General features: G+C 35.5%; 1 protein-coding gene across 1 annotated transcript in view; it reads right to left on the reverse strand.

Moving 5' to 3' along the window:
- Positions 1-12,608, reverse strand: part of limch1b (LIM and calponin homology domains 1b) — a 212,840-nt gene extending 200,232 nt beyond the window's left edge. Inside the window, exons 1-2 of the mRNA XM_059516453.1 lie at positions 12,430-12,608; positions 12,144-12,242 (exon numbers count right to left, since the gene is read on the reverse strand). The gene's annotated coding sequence lies outside the window, so the exon portion shown is untranslated. The remainder of the gene's footprint in view (positions 1-12,143; positions 12,243-12,429) is intronic.
- Positions 12,609-13,014: the final 406 nt, after the last annotated feature.

Consider the following 13,014-nt stretch of genomic DNA (forward strand, 5'->3'; position numbering starts at 1 on the left):
AACCACGGTCTCCCTGTGTATCGACGCAAGTATCCTTGACTGAGAAGCATCCTTACCTGTATACTCACTGCCCGAGCCCGAAGTGAGCTGTCCCATTGGTGAAGTCGCCGTCAAGGCGACACTGCGACGTACGATCAGTACCTACCCGTAGCTGAAGAAGATCTAGAGGACACTGAAGTCTATCACGCTTTTGCTCATTGATATATTGTGTTCAATAAAGATTGTTATTCCTTTGAAATTACCTCTTGTCTGCATTGTCCATCTGTTGCGGACCTGTGGTGTCGGCTCCTCACGGTGGTGTCTAAGTCAGGGGTGGTTGGTCATCCGAGTCCGCCCCGGTGACAGGTGTTTTTTGGGCGTAACTTGCAAATAAACCAATCAGAGTCTCATCTTCCATTCCCTTTAAGAGCCATTTGCGCTCGTGCCATGACGCATTTGCTATTTGCATGGTGGAATTTGGCGAGCGCCAAACAGAGCAAACCGATTCTGATAAATGCAATGACTATCCATTATGGCACATATATATAATTTAATTAGCCTACAAAAAATTATGCATTGCAATCCTTTCATTTTTTTAGATTTGGCATGTTTGTGTGCTGCTGTGCGTCCCTGTGTTTAATAAGCAGCATGTACGCGCGTTGCGGACCCGCCTATACTAACACGCTCTTTAAATAAAAAACACTCCTTAAAATAGCAATGTCATGTACGCGCGTTGCGGACCCGCCTATACTAACACGCTCTTTAAATAAAAAATACTCCTTAAAATAGCAATGTGCCTGAACACACCTCTTTTTTTAGACCAGCACACCCATGGGTGCACAAATGGGCGCAAATGCATTTGCTAATTAAACGACGTGGAGCTGGACTGAAACTAGCAAACACACTTGCGGGTGTATGATAGGGCCCTAGATCTTACTATCTACCTAATCTCATAAGAGATGTCTCGGTTCATTTGATCATCTCTAGGCACCAACAGCTTCTGACACTCCAACTGTGTCCTAGTTTTAATTTTGTATTTTTTTTTATTTATTTTTTATTATTATTTTAAAGAAAAGGCTATAACGATAGAGGGAAAAGAAGAAAAAGAGTGGGAGTGAGAGAGATGTCTAAATAAAACAACAGTAATTTCTGGTTTCGTTCTTGTCTATTGAATCAGAGGGCTGTCTGTTTTTCTAAGCTTTCCTCCTGTAAGATAGGCTTTGGTCAACACCACATGACAAATTCCGATACGTATTATATCATTCTTCTGATAGCACCTTCTGTCTGTCTCCCTTCATCTGTCAGAAGCGTTCACGGTTTCCATCAACAAGCAGAGTATCTACAGTACATCTGTTATGTGCTCATTTCATAGATTTGTCTGTGATCCAGTGGAAATAGTGATGATTACAATATGAATGAAAGAGAGGTATGGGAAAAGATAGGCCAGTATAGGTGTGCAGCAGACATTCACACAGACACATGTAAATTATCAAAGAAAAAAAAAATTCAGTTCAGAAATAAGCACATATAATATCAGCCTAAAGCAACATTCATACTGACAGTAATTTGAGCAGTTTGAAAGATATAAAGGTGCTATATTTGCTTTATTATTTTGGCACTTTGAAAAACCAAGAAAAATATAGTTCTTTCTTTGTGCATACTGTGATACTGTGCAACAATACTTTAAACAGTCGGTTTTTAAAAAATGCATAAATTGTGCCAAAGATTATGTAATGCAAGAAAAAAAAATATATAAACACCAATTTACACAATCGTGTAATTTTGAACTGCGACATATGACACGACATATGAAGCAAACAAACATACACTACCAGAGAGAGAGAATTACATTTTATCTCTCTTGTGCATTCAGTCTTACAAAACCTTGACAAAAACAATTCTTTGAGCAAGATATTTTTGATTTAATGCAGATTAAGTATGCTGTCTAAGAAATACCTCTTCATGCCTGATGGCTTATCCCTCACTGAAAAGAATCTACCGCACTCATGAACTCTGACTGGGACATCTGAGACAACAGACTGTTCAGTGAACAAACACACCTTTGTTTAACATCTAGTACATGTTGTGGCTATGAGAAAAAACAACAACAAAAAAGCAAAAGGAAGTTTGTACACTTGAAGCCTTTTAATTGGCCCATGGAGACTACGTTTATCTAATTATCCAAGTGAAGACAAAAATACACTTCTATTGTTTAATATAAATAAATGAAAAGCAACCCACGGCAACAGTGTTAGCCCAATTCTGCGGGATAACCGTGGACTTGGCAACATTGGTTCTTTCCGAGCTGTCACATCAGCTCATTGCATCTCAATAAACAGAATATTTCGCCTGTATGTAAGTCTCTCCAGGCCTACAGTAAGAAACAAGTCTGCTGGCTTCCTTTGGCATTTTGTCTTCATTACTTCATCAGCCTACATCTGTTACGCGTGTGGTGTGAAAACAAAGCACACAATGGAGTATAATCAAATAGTTATTTTTAAAATCCAAACCAAAACCAAACACAAATCCAAATGATAGCAGACAAAGGAAAGGGACACAGACTTAAAGTCACACTAAGGAACACAGACTTAAGTAATATAAATTTATTTGGGAGAACTGGAACAGGTGTGGAGCTAATTAAATCAAAAACCATCGAAACAAACAAAGAAGCAGAACAGAAAAACAGGAAACTGAACCAAAACAAATCATAACCATAACAGGCAGGCAATGGAATGGGAGCATAGTCCACAGGGCCAGTTGATGGAGGGAGGAGCCATGGGGGAGCCTGGAGCAGGAGGAGCCAGATGGAAGTCCAGAGGCCAGCCAGGATAGTGGCCCACAGAGAGGGTAAAGGCTGTCTTGTCTCCAAAAATTTGATTGATGAGGGTCATAAAAGCCATCTGTTCTGGACACCTGTTTGTACCCCCCCTCCCTGTACAGCCCAGTGACCTAAATATGAACTTATGAACCTAAGAAGGAATTTCGGTGAGAGTTGTGTTGGGAAGCTATGTGCTTTTTAAACTGAAAAGGGTGAAATCGTGAAAATGGTATAAGGGAAGTTTTTATTAAGGTTTTAAATACACAGTGCATTTCAAGAAAAAGTTATAAACACAAACAGAAATGGAAACAATGTAATGACCGTTTTTCGTAGTTGGAAAAGTGTAAAACGTTACAAATGAAATAAAAAGAAAACTAGGTTGCTGGTTATTTATCTAAAACAACAAAGCAAGTCAAAAATCTATCAGATACGTTTCGTTAAGCAACACGTGAAAAAGATGTGAGAGCTTGTAGCATTGCAGTTTAAAAAGGTGTAAAAACGTTGCTAAAGTTGTTACAAATGAAATAAAAGAAAACTAGGTTACTGGATATTTATGTAAAACCACTAAACAAGTCAAAAACTATCAGAAAAAGGTTATAAACATACGAGATGGAAACAATGTAATGGTCTTTTTTTTCGTGCATGGAAGTGTAAAAACGGTGTTAAAGTTGTTACAAATTAAATAAAAAGAAAACTATGTTACTGGTTATTTATCTAAAACAACAAAACAAGTCAAAAACTAACAGATACGTTTCGTTAAGCAACACGTGAAAAAGATGTGAGAGTTTGTAGTATTACAATTTAAAAAGCTGTTTTGTTTCCAGTTAGAAAACTAAGTAACAGAGATTTAGCATTTGTACCTTACCTCATACTAAAAAAGAAGCGAATGTAAAGAAACGATACAAACCAGAAAAGTTGGCATTTGTCACGTTGGGGTGAAAAATTAAAACAAAAGAAAAAAGATGATAGGCATTTACACGGATCTAAAATAAAATACATCAGACAACATACTTGTCAAATCTATGCAGTACTTTACCACTAACTACAATTTAAAAAATCGAGACTGTTACTGACAGAGAGTTAAACAAAAGAAAAAAAGATTTCACAGCAAAGTGTTACGACGTCTCCGGTAACGTTAGATCGACTCAAACTAAAAAAGAAGCTAACGTAAAGCAATGTTACAAACCAAGAAAGTAGGCGTTTGTCACGTCGGGTGAAAAGTTAAAACAAAAGAAAAAAAAAGGTAGGCATTTACGCTGATCTCAAAGAAAATACATCGGACCCCGTCTTTAAAACATCAGCAAAAGATACTTGTCAAAACTATGCTGTACTTTACCACTAACTACAATTTTAAAAATCTAGACTGTTACTGACAGAGACGAAAGAAAATAAAAAGATCTCCCAGCAGAGTTTGCGAAGCCTTCGGTAAAACAACCTCACAGCACGCAGACACACTCAGAATGCTTACGTCCGGTCCCACTCAAACCACTCCTTCTTCCTCTTTCACGCAAGGCTTTAGGTGCATTTACCGCTACCTACAGGGCAGGAGTGTGGAGCATTGACCTTAATGAAAACTAACTCAAACATAAGAGATTAAAGAAATAAAAAAATAAAATGAATGATAATAATAAACTTAGTAATGATTCTTTAAATCCTGTTTATCAACTCTTTGAGATACTTAATAATTGAAACATTTCTATAGTCACATCTTTATTTAACATGTTCTAAAATGAGATCTGATTTATTTCTATAATAAGTGCTTGTATAAGTTGTAATCTTTCGTTGTCATATCTTTTACATTTTATTAAAATAGGTTCAACTGATTCAGGAAGATCACATTTAACACAAAGTCCAGACACATGTTTTTTCCTATTATAAATAATGACTGATAAGTGCAATGTGTCCTATTTTATGGCAAGATCTTCCTTTCTATCCCATAAATTCTCCTTTCATTTCCAACTGTTCTTTGAATATTATATAAATGCCGTCCTTTATTCTCACCACCCCATTTAATTTGATATCTTTTTATTTTTTATTTATTTTTTAATTAGTCCTTTTATTTCTTATTTACTCATTGGAGCATTAAATTTGATGTCTGATATTTTAATGTTTTTATCTGATCCACTACTTTCATTACCTTCATTACCTATATGTGTGGGTGTCCATTCAAAATAAATATTTGTTTTTGCTTGTATTCTGAACAAACTCTGTAAAATGACTGACAAAATGTCTTTTCTAGTTGAAGATTCGCCACACTTTAAACTTGATAGTACTGAAAATGAGTCTGAACATATGACTACTTTAGGTATATTAATGTGTTCAACCCACTGAAGAGCCAAAAATATGACAATCGTTTCTGTAGTATAAACAGACGGATGATTAGATGTTCTTTCAGGTATTCTATACCTAACCCTTGGAACATATATAGCTGCTGCTGCTGTATGGACTGTTTCAGGATCTTTAGATACATCTATGTATATGAGTTACTTGAAAACTATGTTAGCCTATATGCTCTTTATTTTTAATCTAAACAAAAGTCCTTGATGTTTTATTTTATTTTAATAAGCCACTCACACTTACTTTAGTAGACTAAATCATTGAATATGTATTTTATTTTGTTAATATTAACTTCTGGCATGAAATTCTACATTCATAAATGTATGTTTTTCAAAATTCCACCACGTTTAGTGCCGTTTAAAGAGGAATTTGTGATGTATTTGAAGACGTTAAAAGGAATGAAAAGTCCCAAAGCAAGATTTTTGTATTCTTCATTAGAGGACTTTGGTTTCTTAATGTGAAAATCTGTTACTCCCCTACTTTTTCGTTCTTTATATATATTTTTTATTTTTATTTTTTTCTTCAGTGTTGTTTTATTTATTTATTTTACATTTATTTTGTTTTATGATGTACAGAGTGTGAACAAACATTTAGTGTAATCTCAGACCGTATTTGTAAATCTACCAGTAATGTATGCGGTTCAAAGCAACCAATGTCTTTACTTTAAAATTAGGTTAACTTATACGATTTAATTTTTTCATCTCAACAAAAATTCCTTGTTGGAAAAATTTTTTGTTTTATTTAATTTTAATAAGCCACTCACACATACTTTAGTAGTCTAAATCCTTGAATACATATTTTATGTTGTCAATATTAACTTCTATCATTGCTATATCGTTGCTATATCAATTAAAACATGCGTTTAGACATACAAATATTAAACAGGAATGAATGTGGTAAGTCAAGATGGGCTTTTCTTGCAAAAGAAACTTTTACAACATTACAGGAAAGGCTAAATATTTAATCTCAAGTAGTGCGTAGAAATGCGTCTGGTGTCTGGCATCTGATGTCTTTGTGTTTACTGTTACGACCAAGTCAGCGAAGATTGTAAAACATCTAAAGGTTTTTGGGGTTTGCAACTCAACTGTAATCTAATTAGTTTTCCGGGGTTCTGGTGTTGTAAATGGTGTGCTGCAGGTCAGCTTAAGTAAAAAAAAAAATAATAATTTTGTGTATTCAGTGATCAAAGGGTGACAATTTCAACTTTATTGCTTAGGCCTGTGATCGCGAGGTTAGCTGAAAGTTAATTTACTGGTCAAAAGGATGTGAACAAGTCAGACCATATAGGAAAATGTTGTTTAACAAAATATTGTTAACCTCAACATAAACGTACTGAGAATGCAAACAAGTACACAAACACAACCATACAATCATAAACACACACACACACACACACACAAATGTAAACATACAGAAAACATGAACATGAAACCGAACAAATACAAATATACAATCAAACAAGTACATAAATACACAAACAAACAAAATAGGTCACAAACACAAAAATACCTATATTAGATTGAAAATGAGTTGTCATAAGTTTTCTTTGAAACCAAAAGTGTTTGTTGCTACAAATGTCTCACAGAACTTTATACAATAGATTAGACGTCCTTTCTCACTTTCCAAATGGTGTTGTTAACCATGATGTTTAAAATAGTTTAAAAAAAGTATTATTTTTTAGCTTTCATGTAGGATTCATGTCAGCACTCGAATGTTTTTAGCAAGAGTCCAGAGACAGATGAATGTTTTTAATGACAGACTAAATGGTTTAGATTGTTTAAAACAATTGAGTTTATGCATTTCTCTTGAATGTGTGTACGGTAACCGTTGCATACATGAAGCAGAATAAATACATAAACGCATTGTGGTTGATGTTAAACAATAAAAAAAATATTATTTATATATCATAACTTACTTTCTTTTCAAAACACAATAAACATTCTTACACTTTTTTAACTGTGAACAACCGTTTGGTTGGAAAATAAAAAATAAATAAAAACATATTATGTTTCTAAGTTAGAATGCTTATAGTTTGTAGTAAAATCACATATATATATATAAACTAAAACATTTTTCTTTCAAACCACGAGTTTCACACACACACACACACACACACACACACACACACACACACACACACATACACTCCTCACAAAACTGCCAACAAGGACCTTAAGTTTTTGTTTTAATGTTTAGCTGTAGCGGAGACCTTGGTGGAATTATTGTACGCACAGTTTTGGGGATGTTACTATGAACTTTGTAATAGGTTATAGATCACAAATTACCCTATTTAAAATCTAAAAGTTTGTGTAACTATATCAATTTCTTTAAAAAAGTAATGTAACTGATAACATTTGATTACATGTTTTAAGACTTGTAATGTTTTCAACCGTTAATCTTTTGAAACGTTTAAAAAGGACAGGGTTAACATTAGAGTACTCAACAACTAATGACCGTCAGACTTTTCAAAATCCTTCATCACTTAAATTAGGATTGTGATCATTTCATTTTAAAGCACAACCACCACGAAATCAGATTTGCTTGGAGATTAAATACATATTTAAAAACACAACAAGAAAGTTTAACAGCTATGATAGTGTTTTGAAATCAGGTTTTTGCACACCTATGAAGGGAAATGCCAAGGCATCTAACAATGGGTTGGTAAAACAGTTCAATTTAACAAATATATACAGAATACATCAGCCAAATAAGAAATTAGCATAGGTCTTTAACTCCTGAAACATCTGACTCATATTTTAGAGTAATTAAGGTAGTTTATGAAATATATCAATGAAATCTGTACGTGTGTGAAAAAATATTCAGATGTAACATTTTCATAATTAACAGCAATTTAATTTTTTTTTCTCAGTGACTGTAACTGATTACATTTATTTTTGTAATCAAATGATATAATTTAGCTATATATAACTAGTTGACCCCCTAACACTGATTATGCGTTCTAACAATAATAGATGGTGAAAGAGTTCATTACCCTCTTTAACTTTAAAAATGCGGACAGTGTCGTTTAACACTAGTTTGGCAAACAAGTGTTTGCTCTTAAAACAACCCCAGACCCCGACTTGAAAGCACCATAACAAGTATAGCCATTGCAGAAATTAATTATAGAGATGCAGTAAGATAAACTCTGGATGCACGATTGACCGACTTATGACATGTTTACCATATTATTACAAGGCCCTGCTTACCTAGTTTTATGATGAAATATGTCTGTAAAAATAAACAAGCATACACACAATCTCCAGAATGGGGTCTGATGATGGGGGTTCATCATTTCATGATGAAGACAGACTGGATATTCAGACCACAGCAGCAGGACACGATTGTCTTTTTCTAAAGATAAAGACAATTATTTGGTTTCAGGACACACAAATAATCCTAAAAATTCAGTTTTGCAACACAGAAATAAATGATAATTTAAAGTATAATAAATTAAAAAAATATATTTTAAATTGTAATAATATATCACAATATTTAATTTTTTTCAGTATTTTTGATCAAATAAATGCAGGCTTGATGAGCAGAAGAAACTTATTTCAAAAACATTAAAAATAGTAATGTTTCCAAACTTTTGGTCTGTACTGTATATTTATAAATATATATATAGCAAAGAGTTTGAATTTATCATCATCAGTACATAATATCATCCAAAGATTTAGAGAATCTAGAACAATCTCTGTGCGTAAGTTCATCTGACGTCAGTGAGTTCACGGATGTAGCATTAAGCTTTGTAAACACGCTAGACGAACAAGCTACGGATACAATAACTAAAAGGACATTCTCAAATCAGAAAACTTGGGTGGACAGATCAATCCGTGCAGCAGTAAACAAACGCACTGCTGCTTACAACGCCGGTCTTCTGTCAGGAAACATGAGCGAGTACAAAGCATCATGCTATGCTCTCCGACGCGAAGTAAGAGCCGCCAAACACAGATACAGGGAACGCATAGAGTCACATTTCCAGCTAAATGACTCCCGACGCATGTGGCAAGGACTAAGGACAATCTGTGCCTTTGGAAATAAATCCTCTGCAGAGGTGAGAGCAGATCCATCGCTAGCTGACGAGCTAAACACTTTCTATGGCTGCTCTATGGCACACATGACTGCGTGTCTTCGCACAGCTCCACATCTATAATCAAATTTGCTGATGATACTGTGGTTCTGGGCCTCATTCACAACAATAATGAGACCGCATACTTGGATGAGGTAGAGAAATTAACATCATGGTGCCAGGACAACTGTCTCTCTCTGAATGTGAGCTGATTGTGGACTTCAGGAAGAGACAGCAGCAGCCCTATACTCCTCTTATGATCAGCGGGACTCCTGTGGAGAGGGTGAGCAGCTTCAAGTACCTTGGTGTAAACATCTCCGAGGCCCTGACTTGGACTACTCGCATTCAAACACAGGTTAATAAAGCCAGGCAAAGACTGTACCATCTGCGACAGCTGAGGAAATTCAGGGTCTCACCAGCAATGTGACTGAGTGTATCTCAGTGTGGTATGGGAACAGCTCCAGTCAAGACTGCAAAGCCCTGCAAAGAGTCTCTCCGGGTCTGCTTTCCCCTCTCTGCAGGACATCTACCTCAAACACTGCAAAAGCAGAGCTATTAAAATCATCAAAGACTCCACCCACCCCAGTAACCATCTTTTCACTTTGCTGCCATCTGGTAAGCGCTTCCATAGCCTGATGGCAAAAAACGAGAGACTCAGGAGGAGTTTCTTCCCCTAGGCCATCAGGCTCCTAAACTCAAAACCAGCCTCTTAACATCTTCCATGTCTCCACTTAATATTAACTTCATCACCAAGATATGCATCATTCTCTGCCTCACATTGACATACTGACAGTGTCAACCTGTTTGCACATTTGCCTCTTGTACATTCCTGTGTATCTTAATATTTAAGACTACAGTATAATGCACATTGTACATCCCTGTGTATCTTAATATTTAAGACTAAAGTTTACTTTCATGCACATCATTTTACGTTCTATATTTAATTCTACAATTTACTCTTTTTTTTATATTTTATTCTTATATTTTTATTGTTTACTTTTATTTCATTCTTACACAGCTATGTGTTGTTTTTCTTAATAATTGCACTATCCATGGAGCGGACCTGACTCACATTTCACTGCTGGTTATATATGCTATATATAATTTTGTATGTGACGAATAAAAATCTTGAATCAAAGCCAGAAAACCATACTGGATACCTGTGATCTCCTATAAAACTCTATAGGTCAAAATAGAAGCCATATCTAAACATGATCCAGAAGCGCCGGCGTTTTCTCTGGGCCAAGACTCATTTCAAATGGATGGTGGCAAAGTGGAAAACTGTTCGGTGGTTAGACGGATCAAAATTTGTAGTTCTTTTTGGAAAATTGGGACGCCATGTCATCCGGACTAAAGAGGACAAGGACAACCCAATTTGTTATCAGCACTCAGATCAAAAGCCTGGAAAGGCACCATCAATGCTGAAAGGTATATCCAAGTTCTAGAACAACATATGCTCCCATCCAGATGTCGTCTTTTTCAGGGAAGACCTTGCATTTTCCAACATGACAATGCCAGACCGCATACTGCATCAATTACAACATCATGGCTACGTAGAAGAAGGATCCGGGTACTGAAATGGCCAGCCTACAGTCCAGATCTTTCACCCACAGAAAACATTTGAAGCTTCATAAAGAGGAAGATCCAACAAAGAAGACTTAAGACAGTTGAGCAACTAGAAGCCTGTATTAGACAAGAATGGGACAACATTCCTATTCCTAAACTCAAGCAACTTGTCTCCTCAGTCCCCAGATGTTTGCAGACTGTTATAAAAAGAAGAGGGGATGCCACACAGTGGTAAACATGGCCTTGTCCCAACTTTTTTGAGATGTGTTGATGCCATTAAATTTCAAAATTTATTTTTATTATTTAAAAATTATACATTTTCTCAGTTTAAACATTTGATATGTCATCTTTGTTGTATTCTGAATAAAATATTGAAATTTGAAACATCCACATCATATCATTCTTATTTTATTCACAATTTGTACAGTGTCCCAATTTTTTTGGAATTGAGTTTATATATACCATTAATCTTTAGTCATGAAATAGACTAAGACTTAAAACAAAATTATGGACAGGTTAAAAGTGGTTTGAAAATGGTAAAAATGTGCTTGGAAAATAATAAGAATATTGACTTAATTATGCACACACTGTAAAACCACAGTGCATTCAGTAATCTGGTAAGTGTCACTGAGTCGACAGCCATGCCAGATCCTGTAGCCCCGACATTCATTCACAGTCCCCGGAATTCTGATTTATTGTACCTGCCTAAACTAACCAAGTCAACATTTAAAAGCCCTCACTGTGCACTCCTCCCTTGTCTGGTCTTGTTGTTACTTTCATGCAACTCACTTGGCTACCTACTAGTTCTATTTACCATCTCTGATATCTGACATATAGTCCAACAACTTCTTATTTTTTGAACAAAATAATCAAAATGAATTATCGTGCAGCCCTAACTTAACAATGAGAAGTTATTGACAGATCTACAAAAGGCAGCAATGTCATTATTTAGCGCAAGCCAGTTGGACACAGTTGGAGATCATTAACAGTATAATGTAAAGCAGCTCTACAGAAGGCAACAGTGCCAGTTTAGCTTAATTTCGGTTTAGTCATATCAAAGTGTATAAGCCACTATATAAACAATAATGATAAAAATACTCACAGAAGACATTAGATGTTTTACAAATAAATCTATACAGCAAACTCAACATATGTGGTGAGGAAATCATAATACATCAATCAGTTTTAATGAGAGTTCAATGTTTTTCCACTGGCAACCAAATTATTTCGAAATATTTATAGAACACGACTGTTTAAGTAACATATTGCAATGTACGAAATTATAACAAAAATAAAAAGTTTCTAAGTAAACAAGAACATGAGCATACATAATGACACACATACACACAATCACAGTGAAATGAGTGGTCTTACTTGTTAGAACGTGCAGAGGTGTCTTGTAGATCTCCAGGATCAAATAGCTGAGAGCTCTTCAAACTCCAAACAACCCTTCAGGAAGAGTGCCACATTATCCTAAACACACACAAACACACATGTGAGTGAATCCTGCATGAACACAGTGCCAAAACTAACTACACACACATACATTAAAGAGCAGAAGGGGAGGAAAACTGATACTTTTGGTCTCTCTCTCTCTCTCTCTCTCTCTCTCTCACACACACTCTTTCTGCAAATTTATAATTGTAAACACATACTCTACCTCAGGTGCAGGACTGCCCTTCTCTCCTTCAGGTGGCTATGTGCCTTTTGTTGAAAAGTGCAACCTGATCTCTGTTATTTGCTACTTTCTGATTCCCATCTCCAATGAAAGGCCCCGATCCTTCCCTTCAGTTTCTCTCTCTCTCTCCAGTGGACCTGGAAGGGTGGCACAGTTTCCTGTCCCTAGTGATTGTTGTTCCTCTGTTGTTTTGAAGGGAAACAACTTTTTGTCTCATGCCTGTGTGTGAGTGAGAGAGAGAAATAGAGAAATAGAGCCCTTCCCCTTGAACTGAACCGGCCCCTTCTGACAATACACAATAATAACATACTAATAACAGGGCAACAATTTTGTGTTGTTGCAATATACTGAAATAAACTAAAATAAACTAAGTTTTAGAACTTTTTTTACATTTTAAAATTAAGAAATACTATGAACAATTAATAATTAATATTTCTAAGTGACTAATCAAATAAGTAAACATCATGTGATCATGTGGCTGTTTCTCCAGATGGTCAAATGCTCTTTGGATCAGTTGCTAATCACACACAGGTATATGATCCACAGGTTTTGTTCATATCAACTCGC

Source organism: Carassius carassius, chromosome 29 (genome assembly GCF_963082965.1).
Source record: "Carassius carassius chromosome 29, fCarCar2.1, whole genome shotgun sequence".
Taxonomy (NCBI): domain Eukaryota; kingdom Metazoa; phylum Chordata; class Actinopteri; order Cypriniformes; family Cyprinidae; genus Carassius; species Carassius carassius.